The following is a 16,188-nucleotide window of genomic DNA, read 5'->3' as shown; positions in this document are numbered from 1 at the left end:
TTTAGATAGAAAAGTTCTCTTGAAACTTTATTTTATTTCTTTTCCGCCGAAATTCATATTCATGAGTAGTTTGCACCTTTCTAATGAATTTTTCGTTTTTTACTCCTTCAAACCAACAAAATTAATTCATGAAAGGTCCTTTTAACGCCAATGCACTTCTTTGCCACCAATAGTGGCCAGAGTTGTAGGTTATTAAAGCATGATGCAATGTTGCATAAGAATGAATTTAACCCTTCACTTCTCCCCATTGATTTTTCAGAAAGGAATCTTTTCTGCCAGATTCTGCCAATTACTGGGGACCATTGCCTCGGTTATTACTAGGGCTGAATGATATGCAAAAATAATCTAATTGCAAATTTTTCCTGCAATATTGCGATTGCAATTTGAAATGCGATTATTTAGGTTCCTCATTTTTTCTGTTGTTCAACAACCATAAGCAAGAAATCATTCTATATTATAACAAGTACAATATTAGATAAGTTAAACTAGGGCTAAATTTAGAATAAAAATATCTTACTGCCATTTTGGCTCATATAGCAATTTTGATGCTTAAAGGTTTGAATAACATATAAAGTAGTGATACTCAACGTATGCCTTTACAGCCACATGTGTTTGTTTTTTTTTTTGTCTTAATTTTAAATATCATTCCCTCAGAAAACCTTAAATAAGGGAATTTTTTTGCCCTTTTTCATCATTTTTTCCCACTTTTCACCCATTTAAGCTACCTTTTGCCTTTGAAAACCACTTTTTTCCTACTTTTTTTTGCCAATTTCTGCCACTTTTATCCCTGTTTTTCCTCTTAGGGCTATCCTTTACCATTTAATACCACCTTTTCCCTACTTTTTTGCAACTTTTTACCAATTTTTTGCCACTTTTATCCAATTTTGGCCCCTTTTCACCATCGTTTCTCTGCATTTTCACCCATTTAACCTACCTTTTGTCATTAAAAACCACTTTTTCCAAGTTTTTTTCCCATTTTAGCCAATCTTGACTGCTTTTTGCCCATCTTAGTAACTTTTCACTCACTTTTCAGCTATCCTTCCCAAGGTTGAGAAGCCCTTCACCCAGGCTGGTTCTCTGCCTTCACCCCCTTCTCAGCGCTGGAGCCTTGGACTTTGAAATTATTCCAGCCTTTTGGAGGGGGAAGGTTAGTGTTAGGAGAGGGAGAGGGAGACCCAGAGGACAGTGGGTGTGTAGAGTCAGGGGTTAGGGTTAGAGTCTAGCCTCTGTGGCTCCTCTGGCCCCTGGGAATCACAGTGGGCCTCTCCACTTTGGGTTAGGCTCTTTGCGCTCCCTGGCTCCAGCTGAGGGCCGAAGCTTATCCAAGCTGTTGGATCTCCCTGGCCCCAGGCAGAGAAGCCCCTCACCGGGGCTACCTCTCTGCCTTTGCCCCCCTTTCCGGCTCTGGCTTGTCGGAGCCAAGCATGTCCCCCGGCGGCCTGGACCTTCCCATCAACCACCTGGCGCACGTCTTAAACCTGTGGACCCATTCTTAAGCACCCCTCCCCGAATACCTTGCACAGCCGCGGCTGCCAGACTGTCATGTCCCTGGGTGTCCAATTTGATACTTCATGCCCCTGGTAGTATACTTTTATACTTTGTGCCCCTGGGTGTCTAGCTTTACCTGTGGCACAGACCCTACGCTTTATTACTTCATGCCCCTGGTAGTACACTTTTACTTAGTACAACCAGGGGAGGTAAGGGGGACAGGCAGCGATTCTGCCCAGGCAGAGAGAGACCCCTCACCTGGGCCAGCTCTCTGCCTTTTCTCCCCTCTCTGCCTTAGAGATTTGGACTTCAAGATTTTTGAGGGCGGCCAGCTATGGCTGCTAGAGCCGGCCACCAGCTTTAGCTGCTAGATCTGGCCGCCGGCTATGGCTGCTATAGCCAGCCGCCGGCTTTAGCTGCTAGAGCTGGCCGCCGGCTATGGCTGCTATAGCCAGCCGCCGGCTTTAGCTGCTAGAGCTGGCCACCGGCTATAGCTGCTAGAGCAGTAAGGAGAGGTAGGCATCATGCTGGCACAGTTTGCTCCAGGTGCAGGATCAGCACGCTGGGCAGAGTCAGGTGACTCTGAGGTTTCTAATTATTTCTGCCAAGGAGGTTATGTGATCAACAGGGTTTATCAGTTAGGGTCAGGGTTAGGGTTAGGTGTTAGTTAATTTGTTAGTTTGTTAGCAACATAACTCAAAAAAGTTGTGGACAAATTTTGATGAAATTTTCAGGAAATGTCAGAAATGGCATAAGGAAGAACTGATTAGATTTTGGGACTGATCCGGATCACCGTCTGGATCCAGGATTTTTTTTTAAGGATTCTGTACTATTGGGTGATAGGGCTAATAGCGGAGGTCTGCGCTGTTACCACTTTACACCAGGAGATGGCAGACATGAGCAACTTCAATCCCAGCAGCAGTTTTTGGGTGTGTTTCTATTCAAAGTTTTGGAGTTTATAGCGTTTGAAAGATACACGCCCGGTCAAGGAGACGAGTTGGAGCGTAACAGAGAGAAAGACAGCGAATTGTAGCGAGAATACTCACAATGCTGGGAGGAATAGAGGAATATTCACCCTCCGCCATGACCTCCAAGTCGTCCAGTGAGACCATGGGTGAGACTGTCAGTGTATTTGTTGGCACCAGCAGGCAATGCTTCCACCATGGCAGTCCACCTGTAGCAAAGCCAAAGCTTTGTCTCACTGTGTTTCCACCCCACTGGGGAGAGAGTAATTGGTGAATACTGTGGTGGGGAGCACATGGGGACGGATCCAGGAATTATTAAAAGGATTCTTCACTATTGGGAGATAGGGCTAATGGCAGAGGTCTGCGCTCTCTGAATGCTTTTCTAGTTTTTAATAGTTTCTAACTAATCCAAACGCAGTGGTTGGATTTTGTCCCAGAGTGTCCCTAATATACAGGCATAATAGTGGATAATTCATGCATTTTTTTGTAACGAACAGGTGCATCATGCTGGGATTTTTTTTTAAATGAAAACTAAAATTGATGTGTGCTTTTTCTAAATGGGTCCAGGGGGTCTTAGTTTTTTAGATACCAGTTGGGGGGCCCTGAGATAAAAAAGGTTGGGAGCCACCGTTTTACAGCATATATTAAAGGAAATGCAGTACTTGTTTCATGGTCAAATTCCAGTAAAAGCTTTAGCTTTTACATGATAGTCAATCATTTGACGATATTTAACTACCCCTGTGTGAAGGTAGCTTTAATGTTTGATGAAAAAAAATCTTTGAACATGCTCAGTTAATATTAAAAAAAAAATCCCATCATGCAGTTATGATCAAATAGCGCAAGGTTAGATTAAAAGGTAGTCATATCAGTCCAGATGTGGAAAAACAACACAATTATTGTACTCAAGTAAACGTACAGTTACTCTGGTAAAACTAACCTAAGTAAATGTAAAAGTAGTGGTCCATAAATTTACTCAAGTAAAAGTAAAAAGTATTTAATCTGAAGTTAACAATGATCTTTCCCTACTGGCAAAAACAACATGAGAATAAATCTCCAACCAGGTTGTTTAGGTAAAGTCTCACCTGTTTAATAAAGTTAAATACACAGTAAAATAGACATTGTTGATCAAACTAACATAGTTAAATTTGCACTTTAAATGTGTCCATACTGGTTCAACCTGCATATAATTAAACTACACTTTTGACTATGTTGAGCTGCATTATCTCTTGAAAATCTGTTACAAGGTGGATCTCCTCTGGCAAGAGCAAAGCAGAGAGTCAACCTCATAGCAAGGCAATGCATAGTGATGAAAAATCTGCACTATGCACCCTTTAGGAACACCTGAATTCACAGACAGGAACTCTGACTCAGTTGATAACTTCACTCGTGGTGTAAATTTGTCTCGCATCAACAAAAAATCACCAGAAACATGACCAAAAGAAACCCAGCAGGGATGAGTTTACAACAGGCAACAACTAAATACACCTAATCACAGATGCAAAGCATCTAAATACACTGCCCAAGACATGATGGGTAACTTTGCCCATATATCCCCCAAGGATTTGAAATCAGAGTGGACGGAGCTTAGAGCAATTGTCTCTTTACAGAGTTGAACCAACACTGGTGGATCCTACACTGACGACCATTTCACTCATGAAGTTAGAATTTCACAGTCAACTCTGAAATGTTAAACCCTGAGACATAAACACTCGAGTTTTTGCTGTGTGCAACAGATGTGATGTGGAGTCATTCTCTCACTATGTGCTACTGTGTAGTCAACAAGTGGAAAAAGTTCGGCAGTACTTCCCTCATGTAAAAGAACAGGTACTCCGGTTAAAACTTAAGTAAAAGGGATTTTAAAATGTACCCAAATAGTACAAGTATCCCAAAACTACTCAATCACAGTAATTTGATTGAATGTAATAAGTTACTTTACAACACTGTTTATGGCATACTTGGTGCGTTATATTTGATAATATAAAAGTCCTGTCTTGATTCAGAAAATGCTGTGAAATATAACTTTGAACGTATAACATTTCAAGTACTACTGCCTCTCTAGAGTATGTTAATTTGATATTTAATTAAAATATAAATTACAATATAAACTACAATAATCACAAAATATGATTTTTGTTTTGTTTAGTTTGAGCATATATTTCATCATAAATGCAGTTGATGCAGTTTGCCTTGAAGGACATGCTATACTGACTCTGAACAGGCCAAACAAGGAAACCAGGAACCATGAAATCAAAAAGGCAGGTGAAAAAACAAGATCACATATTTAAAACAAACAAACAAACAAATTCAACTCATTTTAGCTGAAAGCTGTTTTTAACTCACTTAGGCCTGTAAGAAAATTGACATTTCTACCACCAAGACATAAAAACATCCCTGGGTTACCTGAAACACCTTTGCTTTTATGTTTCGTAGGAAGCAACCACAAACTTCACAACCCTGAGTATTCACGCTCACCTGAGCTGCTCAGGAATGCAGTCGGTTCAGTGGGTTGTCTGACCTTGTTCCAGGTAAGAGTTGAAAGTACATCATATTTACACAAGACACAGTCTTAAATCCTGTTTGGCTTATTACACATCACAGTGCCAACCGGTGCATTATCAGGTCAGGGAGTATGCTGGTTTATGTACTATGACTAGTAGGGGAGACTGAGGACAGTTGCAACACTTTTTACATTACTCTCAGTTACTCAGAGACTATTTGGACTAGACACACCAAATCTTTACATATTAAACTTACATATGTCTGCTAATTACCCATACCATTTAAAAATGGCTACATGTGACATGTCAATCACAATATTTATTTGAATAGAGGAATTCAGATGTTGCAACTGACCTCAAACCTGGGGACAGTTGCAACACGGACCAGTGACATATTAAAAAAACATTAAATTTCACTAATTAACTTCTGCTTTTTGTCTCAATAAGCACAGTATTCCTACAATATTGAAGTGTAATATATTTAATAAGTTTTGTTTTGTGTAAAACATAGGTCTACCTTGAGTCAATGTTACCGAAACTATAAAAACTCAATATTTCAGTGTGGGATAAAAGAAAGGAATAATTTGCAATACAAAAAACATTAATTACATCCACCAAGGGGGTTATGTGATAGGTGGGGTTTGTTAGTTTGTTAGTTTGTTTGATAGTTTGCTAGCAACATAACTCAAAAAGCTGTCACCGTCTGGATCCAGGAATTTTTTTTAAGGATTCTGTACTATTGGGAGATAGGACTAATGGTGGAGGTCTGCGCTGTTACCACTTTACACCAGGAGATGGCGGACATGAGCAACTTCAATCCCAGCAGCACTTTGGGTGTGTTTCTATTCAAAGTTTTGGAGTTTATAGAGTTTGAAAGACACACGCCTGGTCTAGGAGACGAGTCGGAGCGTAACAGAGAGAAAGACAGCGAATTGTAGTGAGAATACTCACAATGCTGGGAGGAATGGAGGAACATTCACCCTCTGCCATGACTTCCAGTCGTCCAGTGAGACCATGGGTGAGACTGTCAGTGCATCTGTTGGCACCAGCAGGCAATGCTTCCACCATGACAGTCCACCCGTAGCAAAGCTAAAGCTTTTCCTTACTGCGTGTCCACCCCCCTGGGGAGGGAGAAATCAGTGAATGCTGTGGTGGGGGGCACATAGGGACAGATCCAGGAATTTTATCAAATGAGGTCTGTGCTCTCCGAGTGATTTTCTAGTTGCAACTGTCCCCAGTCTCCCCCACTATTATTCAAATTTCTAACTCTATAATCACAAGTTTTTTTGTTTAGAAGGGGGACATCAAAGTTTGGTTTAGTCTGTCCTAGCCCAAACTAGCTTATTCTGATACATTCTTTAAAAAGTGTCAATGGTACTTTCTCAAAAGAAATTAACAGCCATGATATGACCCTATTTCTGTATTACCATTTTAAAGCATTATGTTTTTTCCTTTTTCCATACTTGTCTGGTGGTTTTGGGGGGCCATATGTACAGGAGGTGGACAAACATTGCTGCTCTTCTAATCGAGATGGAGCCGTGGTAGTTACTTGGTAGTTACTTGGCAATTATAGGTAACAACTCTTGGAAAAACATTTAGCAAATAAAAAAAGTCCTTAATTAAAGAAGATGCTCTTACTGGCCACTTTATAAGGTTCACCTTGCTACCAGGTTGGAACCCCTTTTGCCTTCAAAACTGCCCTAATTCTTCATGGTGTAGTTTCAACAAGGTGTTGGAAACAATCCTTAAAAATTTTGGTCCATATTGGCATAGTAACATCACACAGCTGCTGCAGATTTGTCAGCTGCACATCAATTATACCACATCCCAAAGGAGCTCTATTGGATTGAGATCTACTGACTGTGGAGGCCACTGGAGCACAGGGAACTCATTAACGTGTTCAAGAAACCAGTTTGAGATGATTTAAGCTTTAAGACATGGTGCATTATCAAAGATGGGTACACTGTGGTCATAAAGGGATGGACATGGTCAGCAAAAATACTCAGGTAGGCTGTGATGACGATGCTCATTTGGTACCAAGGGGCCCAAAGTGTGCCAAGAATATTTCCTCCACACCAGTACACCACCACCACTTCTCTAAACCGTTGATACAAGGCAGGATGGATCCATGCTTTTATGTTTGCGCCAAAATTCTGACCCTACCATCTGGATGTTGCAGCTGACATCATGACCAGGCAGTTTTTCCAATCTTCTGTTGCCTCGTTTTGGTGAGCCTGAGCAAATTGTAACCTCAGTTTCTAGTCACCCGGTGTGGTCTTCTGCTGCTGTAGTCCATCTGCTCCAAGACTGTGCGTTCAGATGGTAATCTGCTTACCATGGCCGTAACTAGTGGGCATTTGAGTTACTGTTGCCTTTCTATTATCTTGATGGCTGTGTGTGAAAATCCCAGTAGATCAGCAGTTTCTGAAATATGCAGACCAGCCCGTCTGTCACCAACAACCATGCCACTTTCAAAGCCACTTAAATCCTCTTTCCTGATGTCCAGTTTAAACTTCTGCGAGTTGTCTTGACCATGTTTACATGCCTAAATGCATTGAGTTGCCATGTGATTATTGACTGCCAGGGCTGATTATTTGTGTTAACAAGCAATTGAACAGGTGTACCTAATAAACTGGCCAGTGAGTGTATTATTGCCGGGGATGAGAATACTTAAGAACCTTTTAATAAGGCAATAAACCAAGTCAACTGTAGTATTATTCTTCTATAAATTTCAATGTCATTAGACACTGGAAGCCATTGGAGTCACCTTCTCTTGACCATTACAAGAAATTCTAGCTTAAGACACTCCCACATTGATTTGACTTTCAGACCATCAGTCTACATGCACCTCTTCTTTAATTTACATCCATAGCTAACAAAAACATTTTGCATCTGACAGAATGCTAAGTCCTGAAGCCAATAGAGCAGGGGTGTCAAACTCAAGGCCTGGGGGCCAAATCTGGCCCATGGTGCAGTTTTACCTGGCCTGCAAGATCATATCATATTTTTAGGAGAGCTGGCCCGCAGGTCTGAGGTCTGCAGATTTCCTCCAGTATAGAAATGCTAATTTAGCCTTGAAGATTTAAAATATCCTTTAAGTCATAAAAAAATTGAAAAAGTAAAAATAATAAGATAAAAAGTAAGAAATGAGAGAGAAATGAATGTTTTTTCATTTAATATTTTAAATTTGCATCTGAAAGTTATGACTTAAACTTAGGATTTTGACTTTTTATCTCATATTGTGAACTTTTAGATGCCAATTTTAAATTTCAAGTCATATTTTGAATTTTCAAGATCATGATTTCAAATTTAATCTCATATTTTCAACTCCTAACTTTGACTTTTAATCCCATATTTTAACTTTATAAACTCAAGATTTTGAATTTTATCTCTCATTTTGACCTTTTAGACTCACAATATTAAGTTTGAAGTCCATCTCAACCTTTTAAACTCAAAATTTTGCTTTTTATTAAATACTTTGACCTTTTCAACTCCTAATTTTGATTTTTAGTCTGAAATTTTGACCTTTAAACACATGATTTTGGATTTTGTCTCATATTTTGACCTTTGAAGTCAAGATTTTTACTTTCTATCTCATAAATTCGCCTTTTGAAAACATTATTTTGACTTTGGATTTTGTGTTCTGACCTTTTGAACTAATATTTTGACTTTTTTTTTTTTAAATCTCAAAATCCTTTATCATCATTTTTTACTCCCCCTTAATTAATTACCAGTGAAAATAAGGTTTAGAGTTTATGGTTAAATGTTTACCCTGTTGAGCCCTCAGTTTAGACCTAAATTCAGATTTCAGTCCCTGCTGTGATTGAGTTTAGATTGTAATCCCTTTAGATTGAATTCGATGCCCATGTAACGTCATCCTGCGGGGGAAGAGATTTACAGTAACATGATCTTTTTCTACTGTGGCACCACAGATGGTTTCCTGTCTGTCTGACAGTGCAGAATGCAACTGCCTTAACCCTGAAATGTGGGTGATTTGAGCTTGCAGTGACATTTGAGTCTGGGTCTGTATAAAGGGAAAGCAGAGAAGCATCTTCAGTCTCTTAATGTCCCAGATTACAGTAATCAAAAATCCATTAATGTTTATCCTAGAAACTGAGGCTACCGTTCACACAGGATCACTAAAGTTTGAAAAATGTTGCCTGATCTGAAAAGTCTTAATTTCTGCGGCAACATTTGAATGGCAGGGTCAGAATTTGGCAAAACAACATGAAAACCTGCTAGACCACCAACAACAACGGCATGCGCAAAGTCACTTAAATCACTTTCTTCACCATTCTGATGCCCAGCTTAAACTTTAGTACATCATCTTGACCATGTCTACATCTTTAAATGCATTAGTTGCTGCCACGTGATTGGCTGGTTAGATAGTTACATTAACAGGCAGCTGAACAGGTGTACCTAATGAAGTGATCGCTGAGTGAATTTTAATGATCAGTGGAAATTTTAACAACATTTTATAAGACAGGATGCTATTTTTTGTTAGCTGTCACCCCAACAGAAACAAAGCAAAGACAAACTACAGAAGGATTCCCTCTTTTATTATTTATTTCAGCACTAAATTTGTTTTGTAAATGGATGGATCAAAAATGTGAAGTCAACGGTAGCCAGAGTCTCCAGAAACACTTAGATGACATAAAAAAAAGAAGTGTGTGAAAATGAAGGCTGGATGTGTTAAAAAATGTGTTACTGTGTGTGTGTGGTTGTGTGTTACCACATGTACTCAAGGTGGCAGAATTTAATTGGGGCCCAGCACATCATGCAGTAACAACACCCCTCCAGATGGTGTCAGCTTAGTGCTATGTGTGAAAATGATCTCTCTTCTCTGGAGAGTAAACCTCCATCTCTGGATGAGAAATCAATTCATCTCTTTTTAGGCAAAATAGCAGCAAAGATGGCATCCATGTAGGAGGATATTTGTATAAAAAGACAGCGTTATATAATGTCTTTACATTCCATTTGCATTTTGGAGAAGATTGTTTTGATTGCAGAGCTATTTTTATGGCTTTCTTTAGAGCATGGATAGTGTCTTTTTTTTTACTAGCAGTTGAAAAATGAAGCAAGGTGAAATATTGTCAGAATGATCCATCAGCAAGTGCGTGACAGAGATGACATGACACAGATATTTTTTTATGTTACAACTCAAAGTAAATTACCCATGAGGTATGAATGTTCACTTAATATGGAATGTGGGAGCAAGATGTTTATTTGCACAACACTAAGCCCAGCATAAACCCGAAGACGGAAGCAGGAGGAGACGGTCAGCACACATCACATCATATCATGTTTGTTTTCAACATTCTGTGTGTAACACTAGCTGGTATTTTTACAAGGTGAGTAAGGCTATCGTTTTTTTCCCCATTCCAAGTATTTGAAGATGAACGAAAGCTAACTGACTGCTAGCTCAGTGGTTCTCAACCTTTTCAGCCCATGACCCCCAAAATAATGGTGCCACTGGGGACCCCACTGTACCTGAAGATGGTTGAACACAGCCATGAACATTCAAGAATAGTCATGTGGAGACAAGGCCGTCCATAAGGGGGGATAAAAGGGGAGAGCTTTCTGGGGCCCAGACAAACTGGGGAGCTCAACAAAATCATGGTCTAATTAAAAGTTAAGCTGTGATATCCATATTTTATATTTAACCTGAAAAAATAGCCAGTCTTTTCAATAAAACAAACCTCTTTTTAAAATCATTTGTGTGGTATATAGATTAAAATGGACAAAAATGGGTGGAAATCTGGTGAAATGGGAAGAAAAATTGATATAAACTGGCAAAATAGTGTTAACTGAGAAAGACAAAATTGGCAGATATTGGCAGAAATTGGTCAAACTGGCAAAAAATGTGCATATCAGATAGTAAAATATGGCTAAAATTGGGCAAAAAAGTGGTAAAATTTGGTTAATAGTGGCAATTACAGGTCAACAGAGGCAACATTTGGCTTATGTGGCAAGAACTGGTTTAGAAGTGGCAAAAACAGGCAGAAAAAAGTGGTGGAAAGGGTTTAAAATGACCAAAATAAGTGTTCAATGGCAAATATGTTAAAATTTGTGGGAAAAAAAAATGATGAAAACTGATTAAAATTTGTTAAAAGGTTTTTTTTAGGGAATCTCGGGAATCCTGCAGCAGGGCTGCTAGACTCTGTGTCACTTTCTGGCAAGGAGAGTCACAACCACTCCCGCTTCATCTGGAAAACCCCGTCCTTTAAAATAAATGAATAAATTAATAAAAATATCCTTTTCCCTGCCCTCCTCCCAGTACCAAAGTCCTCATTTTCTGTGCATTTTGTGAAATCCTGAAGTGGGCGGAGTTATCTTTGAGCTGGGGGTTCACTTACACCTTATCTATGTCTGAGCATGATTGCTCCCCTCTTCTTCACTGGTCTGCTTTCACATTTGTGGCATTGTTACGTGTGCCAGCACAGTCACATGTATGCAGTCTGATACAATGGGCGCTGGTATGCATGTAGGTAATTTACAAATCTGCCAAGAAGAAGATGTAGCCATGGCAACCTCTCACATCATCAGCTTGGTGATATTTATGTTCTGTGCAGACAGTGGAGTCCATCCTGTAACTATGAAGGGGTCTTTTTTATTTTTCATATGCCAACAACAACCTTCTTCGTACCTCCACCTCTACCTTTCAGATCAGAGGGTCATTCATTGCAGATACGACAGTTTTTAAACCAACTCTTATGGGCCGTACTCGAGTACATGTAAATCTTGCTCTAGACCACAGGATCAAGCAGACTCGAGCATGGTGCCTGAGAATGTAACACTGATGTTCATACTGATCAGTTAGCCTAAGTCAGGGGTGTCAAACTCAATCACAGCAGGGGCCGAAAACTAAATCTAGGTCTAACGTGAGGGCCACACAGGTAATCAATGGGGGGGGGGGGCGCTGATGATAAAGGATTTTAAGATTTAAAAAAAAAGTCAAAATATTAGTTCAAAAGGTCAGAACACAAAATCCAGGGTCAAAATAATATTTTCAAAAGAGTTGAAAAGGTCAAAATATGGGATAAAAAGCAAAATTTTGAGTTGAAAAGGACAAAATATGAGATTAAAATTTGAAATCATGATCTTGTAAATCAAAACATGACTTGAAATTTAAAATAGGAATCTAAAAGTTCACAATATGAGATAAAAAGTTAAAATTCCTAAGTTTAAGTCATAATTTTGAGATGCAAATTTAAAATATTAAATGAAAAAACAAATTAATTTCTCTCCCTCATTCGTTACTTTCTATCTTATTATTTTTACTTTTCAAATTTTTATGACTTAAAGGATATTTTAAATCTTCAAGGCTAAATTAGCAAAATAGCCAGAAAATTCTACTTTTTTTTTGAAATGTGGAAATGAGATGTTTATTAAAATGAAATCCAGAAAAAGAAATAAGGCCATACAATTTCACATATACATTTCTTGTACCACATTTGATACATTAGGAAATGTTTGAAACTGATAATCGACTGGAGAGCATTTTTAATCATTTACATGATTGTATACAAAATTTTTTTTAGTAAATTGTTAATCATTTTGATTAGATAGAGGTATCAGAAAATGTATATCAAATATGATACAATTGGCTTTAAAGGGCTAATGTGAAACCACCTAAAGTGGCTACTGCAGTTGCTAAAACTGTTTTCACACATGCGATTTCACCCTCCCCCTAAAACGTGGCATTTCCAATCAGTAAGGGTGTTCTTAGGAGACAAGACGGAAAGAAAACGAAGAGACAGCTTGTGTTCAGACATGCAGCTCAACCTGAAAATGTTTAACAATCATACAGGCATGACAGTGGTATAAATTTTGTCTGATTTTCTCTAGGATATTAGATAATTGTGTTTTGCTTAGATTTGCACTTAAGGTTATAAGTTTTACTTATGAAGTCAGATTGGAATAGCGGTAACAGTTGAATATCTCAGGCATGCCCATACCATTTCAGTGCATGATAACAACAAGGACAACCTAAAGCATTAAGATGTATTCAAAAGAGCAGCGCTTGTTTGCATAGTTGGATATACTCTTGATTTACTCTTTTGTATTTGAATGACACTTTACACTCAAAGGAAGCTGCTTTTAAAAGTCCAGAGTCATATCCAAGTGTTCATCACTCTTTCACTGGCACATACAGCAGATATTACAGGGCTTGCAGAGCTATGCACAAAATCATTTACACATTCAAGTCAAGGTCGCACAAGTTTCATCCCTCTTGCGTCAGAGATACCTGAGATGCATTGACAAAAACACTGACTGACTATCTTCGGGCGTATGAATGTCATTCCTGAGCTGTGCTGTGTTTTTTATCAAATCAGATCATCTTTATTGTCCTCGCAGCAGCTTCTTATGTCACTGTTCTCCACCTGACTGACAGCTGATTGTGGAAATCAAAAGAAATCTAAATTCCTCGTCTCTCTTTCTGTGAGCTACCACTGCATCATTTCATCAGCCTCTTTCTGCTGCTGCCAGCACATTCTCCTCTGCATGGAGTTTGATCCAGAGGAACAAAAACACTGCAGGCTTAACGAGGTTTGTGTGTGCGTGGGAAACAAGTGTGTGTTTGATATTTAAGCGTACTTTCAGTAAAGTCCAAAAAAATCAATAAGGCCAGGAGATAACATTGATGACAGTTCAGGTGCCAGAGTTAGTTTCAGCTTACTGAAAGAACAGAACAATGATAGGACTCACATTTAGCTTTGTTATCCTGAGATGTGGGAGACACAGGTGTGAAGCTTTGAGCTTATCGGTGCTGCCTTCAAATGCTGTAGGAAATTTAGAATTTCCTCCAAATGAACACTATCTCCAATTGTTTATTGGTTATTTGATACTTATTCAGAATCGACTGACACTATATCGCCAAAAGTATTCACTCACCCATCCAAATAATTTAAATTAGGCGTTCTAATCACTTCCATGGCCACAGGTGTATAAATCAAGCACCTAGGCATGCAGACTGTTTCTACAAACATTTGTGAAAGAATGGCTCGCTCTCAGGAGCTCAGTGAATTCCAGCGTGGTACTGTGATAGGATGCCACCTGTGCAACAAGTCCAGTGGTGAAATTTCCTGGCTCCTAAATATTCCACAGTCAAGTGTCAGTGGTATTATAACAAAGTGGACGCGATTGGGAATTACAGCAACTCAGCCACCAAGTGCTAGGCCATGTAAAATGACGGAGCGGGGTCAGTGGATGCTGAGGCGCATTGTGCACAGAGGTGGCCAGCTTTCTGCAGAGTCAATCGCTACAGACCTCCAAACTTCATGTGGCCTTCAGATTAGCTCAAGAGCAGTGGTAGAGAGCTTCATGGAATGGGTTTCCATGGTTGAGCAGCTGCATCCAAGCCATACATCATCAAGTGCAATGCAAAGCGTCGGATGCAGTGGTGTAAAGCACGCCGCCACCGGACTCTAGGGCAGTGGAGACGCCTTCTCTGGAGTGACCAATCGTGCTTCTCCATCTGGCAATCTGATGGACAAGTCTGGGTTTGGCGGTTGCCAGGAGAACGGTACTTGTCTGACTGCATTGTGCCAAGTGTAAAGTTTGGTGGAGGGGGGATTATGGTGTGGGCTTGTTTTTCAAGGGCTGAGCTTGGCCTCTTAGTTCCAGTGAAAGGAACTCTGAATGCTTCAGCATACCAAGAGATTTTGGACAATTCCATGCTCCCAACTTTGTGGGAACAGTTTGGGGATGGCCCCTTCCTGTTCCAACATGACTGTGCACCAGTGCACAAAGCAAGGTCCATAAGAAGAGTTGAAGCTGTTATAGCTGTAAAGGGTGGACCAACATCATATTAAATCCTATGGATTGTAAGTTCATATGCAAGTCAAGGCAGGTGAATGAATACTTTTGGCAATATAGTGTAGCTCTACTAGCCCAGAATCAAAAATAGATTAAATGTAGAATTGTTGCACTGAAATTTCTTTTTTAATTGAAGAAATCATTGTGACAGATGGTATGTTTATCATAGCTGTGGATCACAATGGAATAACACGCAGAGCACATACAACAAAAATTCAAATATAACTCCTGCACACTCTCTAACTGGCTAATAAGGAATATTTTTGCAGAAGTTCAAAACACCTTCATCAGGCAAACAGTTTTTTCTAAGGGCACGAGCTGTTAAAAAGGAAGTGGCTTCACACCTGTAACCAACCAATCATCACCACGATCTCAAAGTAACAAACAAGCATCGTCTTCCTGGCTGAGAGAGTCAATGAAATGAAAGACTACCAAACTACCCTGTAACATGGGACTCCGCCTCCTCACCCCTGACAGATGTCACTTGCTTGGAAACCAGAAGTGCTGCTCAGCTCTGCCTACCTCCACTCCATACCGCTTTATCTGAAATGTGAATCCATTCATTCAAAAACTGCAAACATAAGGTGTACGAATTTTAGTTTCATGGACGTATTTTACTGAATCAGGGAGAAAAGCTGTTAAAAGTGGCCTGGTCCATGCACCAGTGTTAACTAGAAAGGTAACTTTTAACAGGTTTTCTCCCTTTTTATGTGAACTTCATCCATAAAACAAGAGCTTTGGTCTACTCTTTAACAAATAGACCTTTTTGAGTGCAATTTTCATTGAACAGAATCCTAAATTCCAAACAAGTGGTAGAGGTGGGGGAAGCTGAGCGGTGCATTGCTACTCGTCTTCTTCTATCATTTTGGTTGAGAGCCCCCTGGTGGCATCAAATCATTATTTGTTGGACTGCGGTGGCACATTTTAATTATTGGCTTCACCAAGGGATAAACTGAAGAGCCACAATGCATTCTGGGCAGCTGAATATGACAAGCAAGCTCCTGTACCATACTTTAAAGCTTAAGCAAATCTAACATGCACCTAAAACTGCATACTTTCATACTAGAAAGATAACTAAGACGCCACAGAGTATGCAGCCCACAACTCTAGTATCAAGGTGCTTGGTGGTCAAATGTGTAAGCTTGCCTCTTTTCTTTTTTTTTCTTTTCTGGGATTCCCAACTCTCAGACCTAATGATTGAGTTCAACTGGTCAGCCAAGTGGGTAAACTTTACAAAACGAGGCTCGAACCATTGTAAGGGAAGAGATTTCAAAAGATTTTGTCTCACTGTGACTTACTGTCTTTGAAAACTTCTAAAACATCAACCCTGTGGGGTCAAGCTTTTATTGATGATTGATATCATCAATCTTTTATTCAGGAAAACCTGTGCTTTAAGAGTATGTGTGCTGCAGTAATGT

This window comes from Cheilinus undulatus, linkage group 19 (genome assembly GCF_018320785.1).
Source record: "Cheilinus undulatus linkage group 19, ASM1832078v1, whole genome shotgun sequence".
In the NCBI taxonomy this organism is placed as follows: Eukaryota; Metazoa; Chordata; class Actinopteri; order Labriformes; family Labridae; genus Cheilinus; species Cheilinus undulatus.
This window is presented reverse-complemented; position numbering follows the sequence as displayed.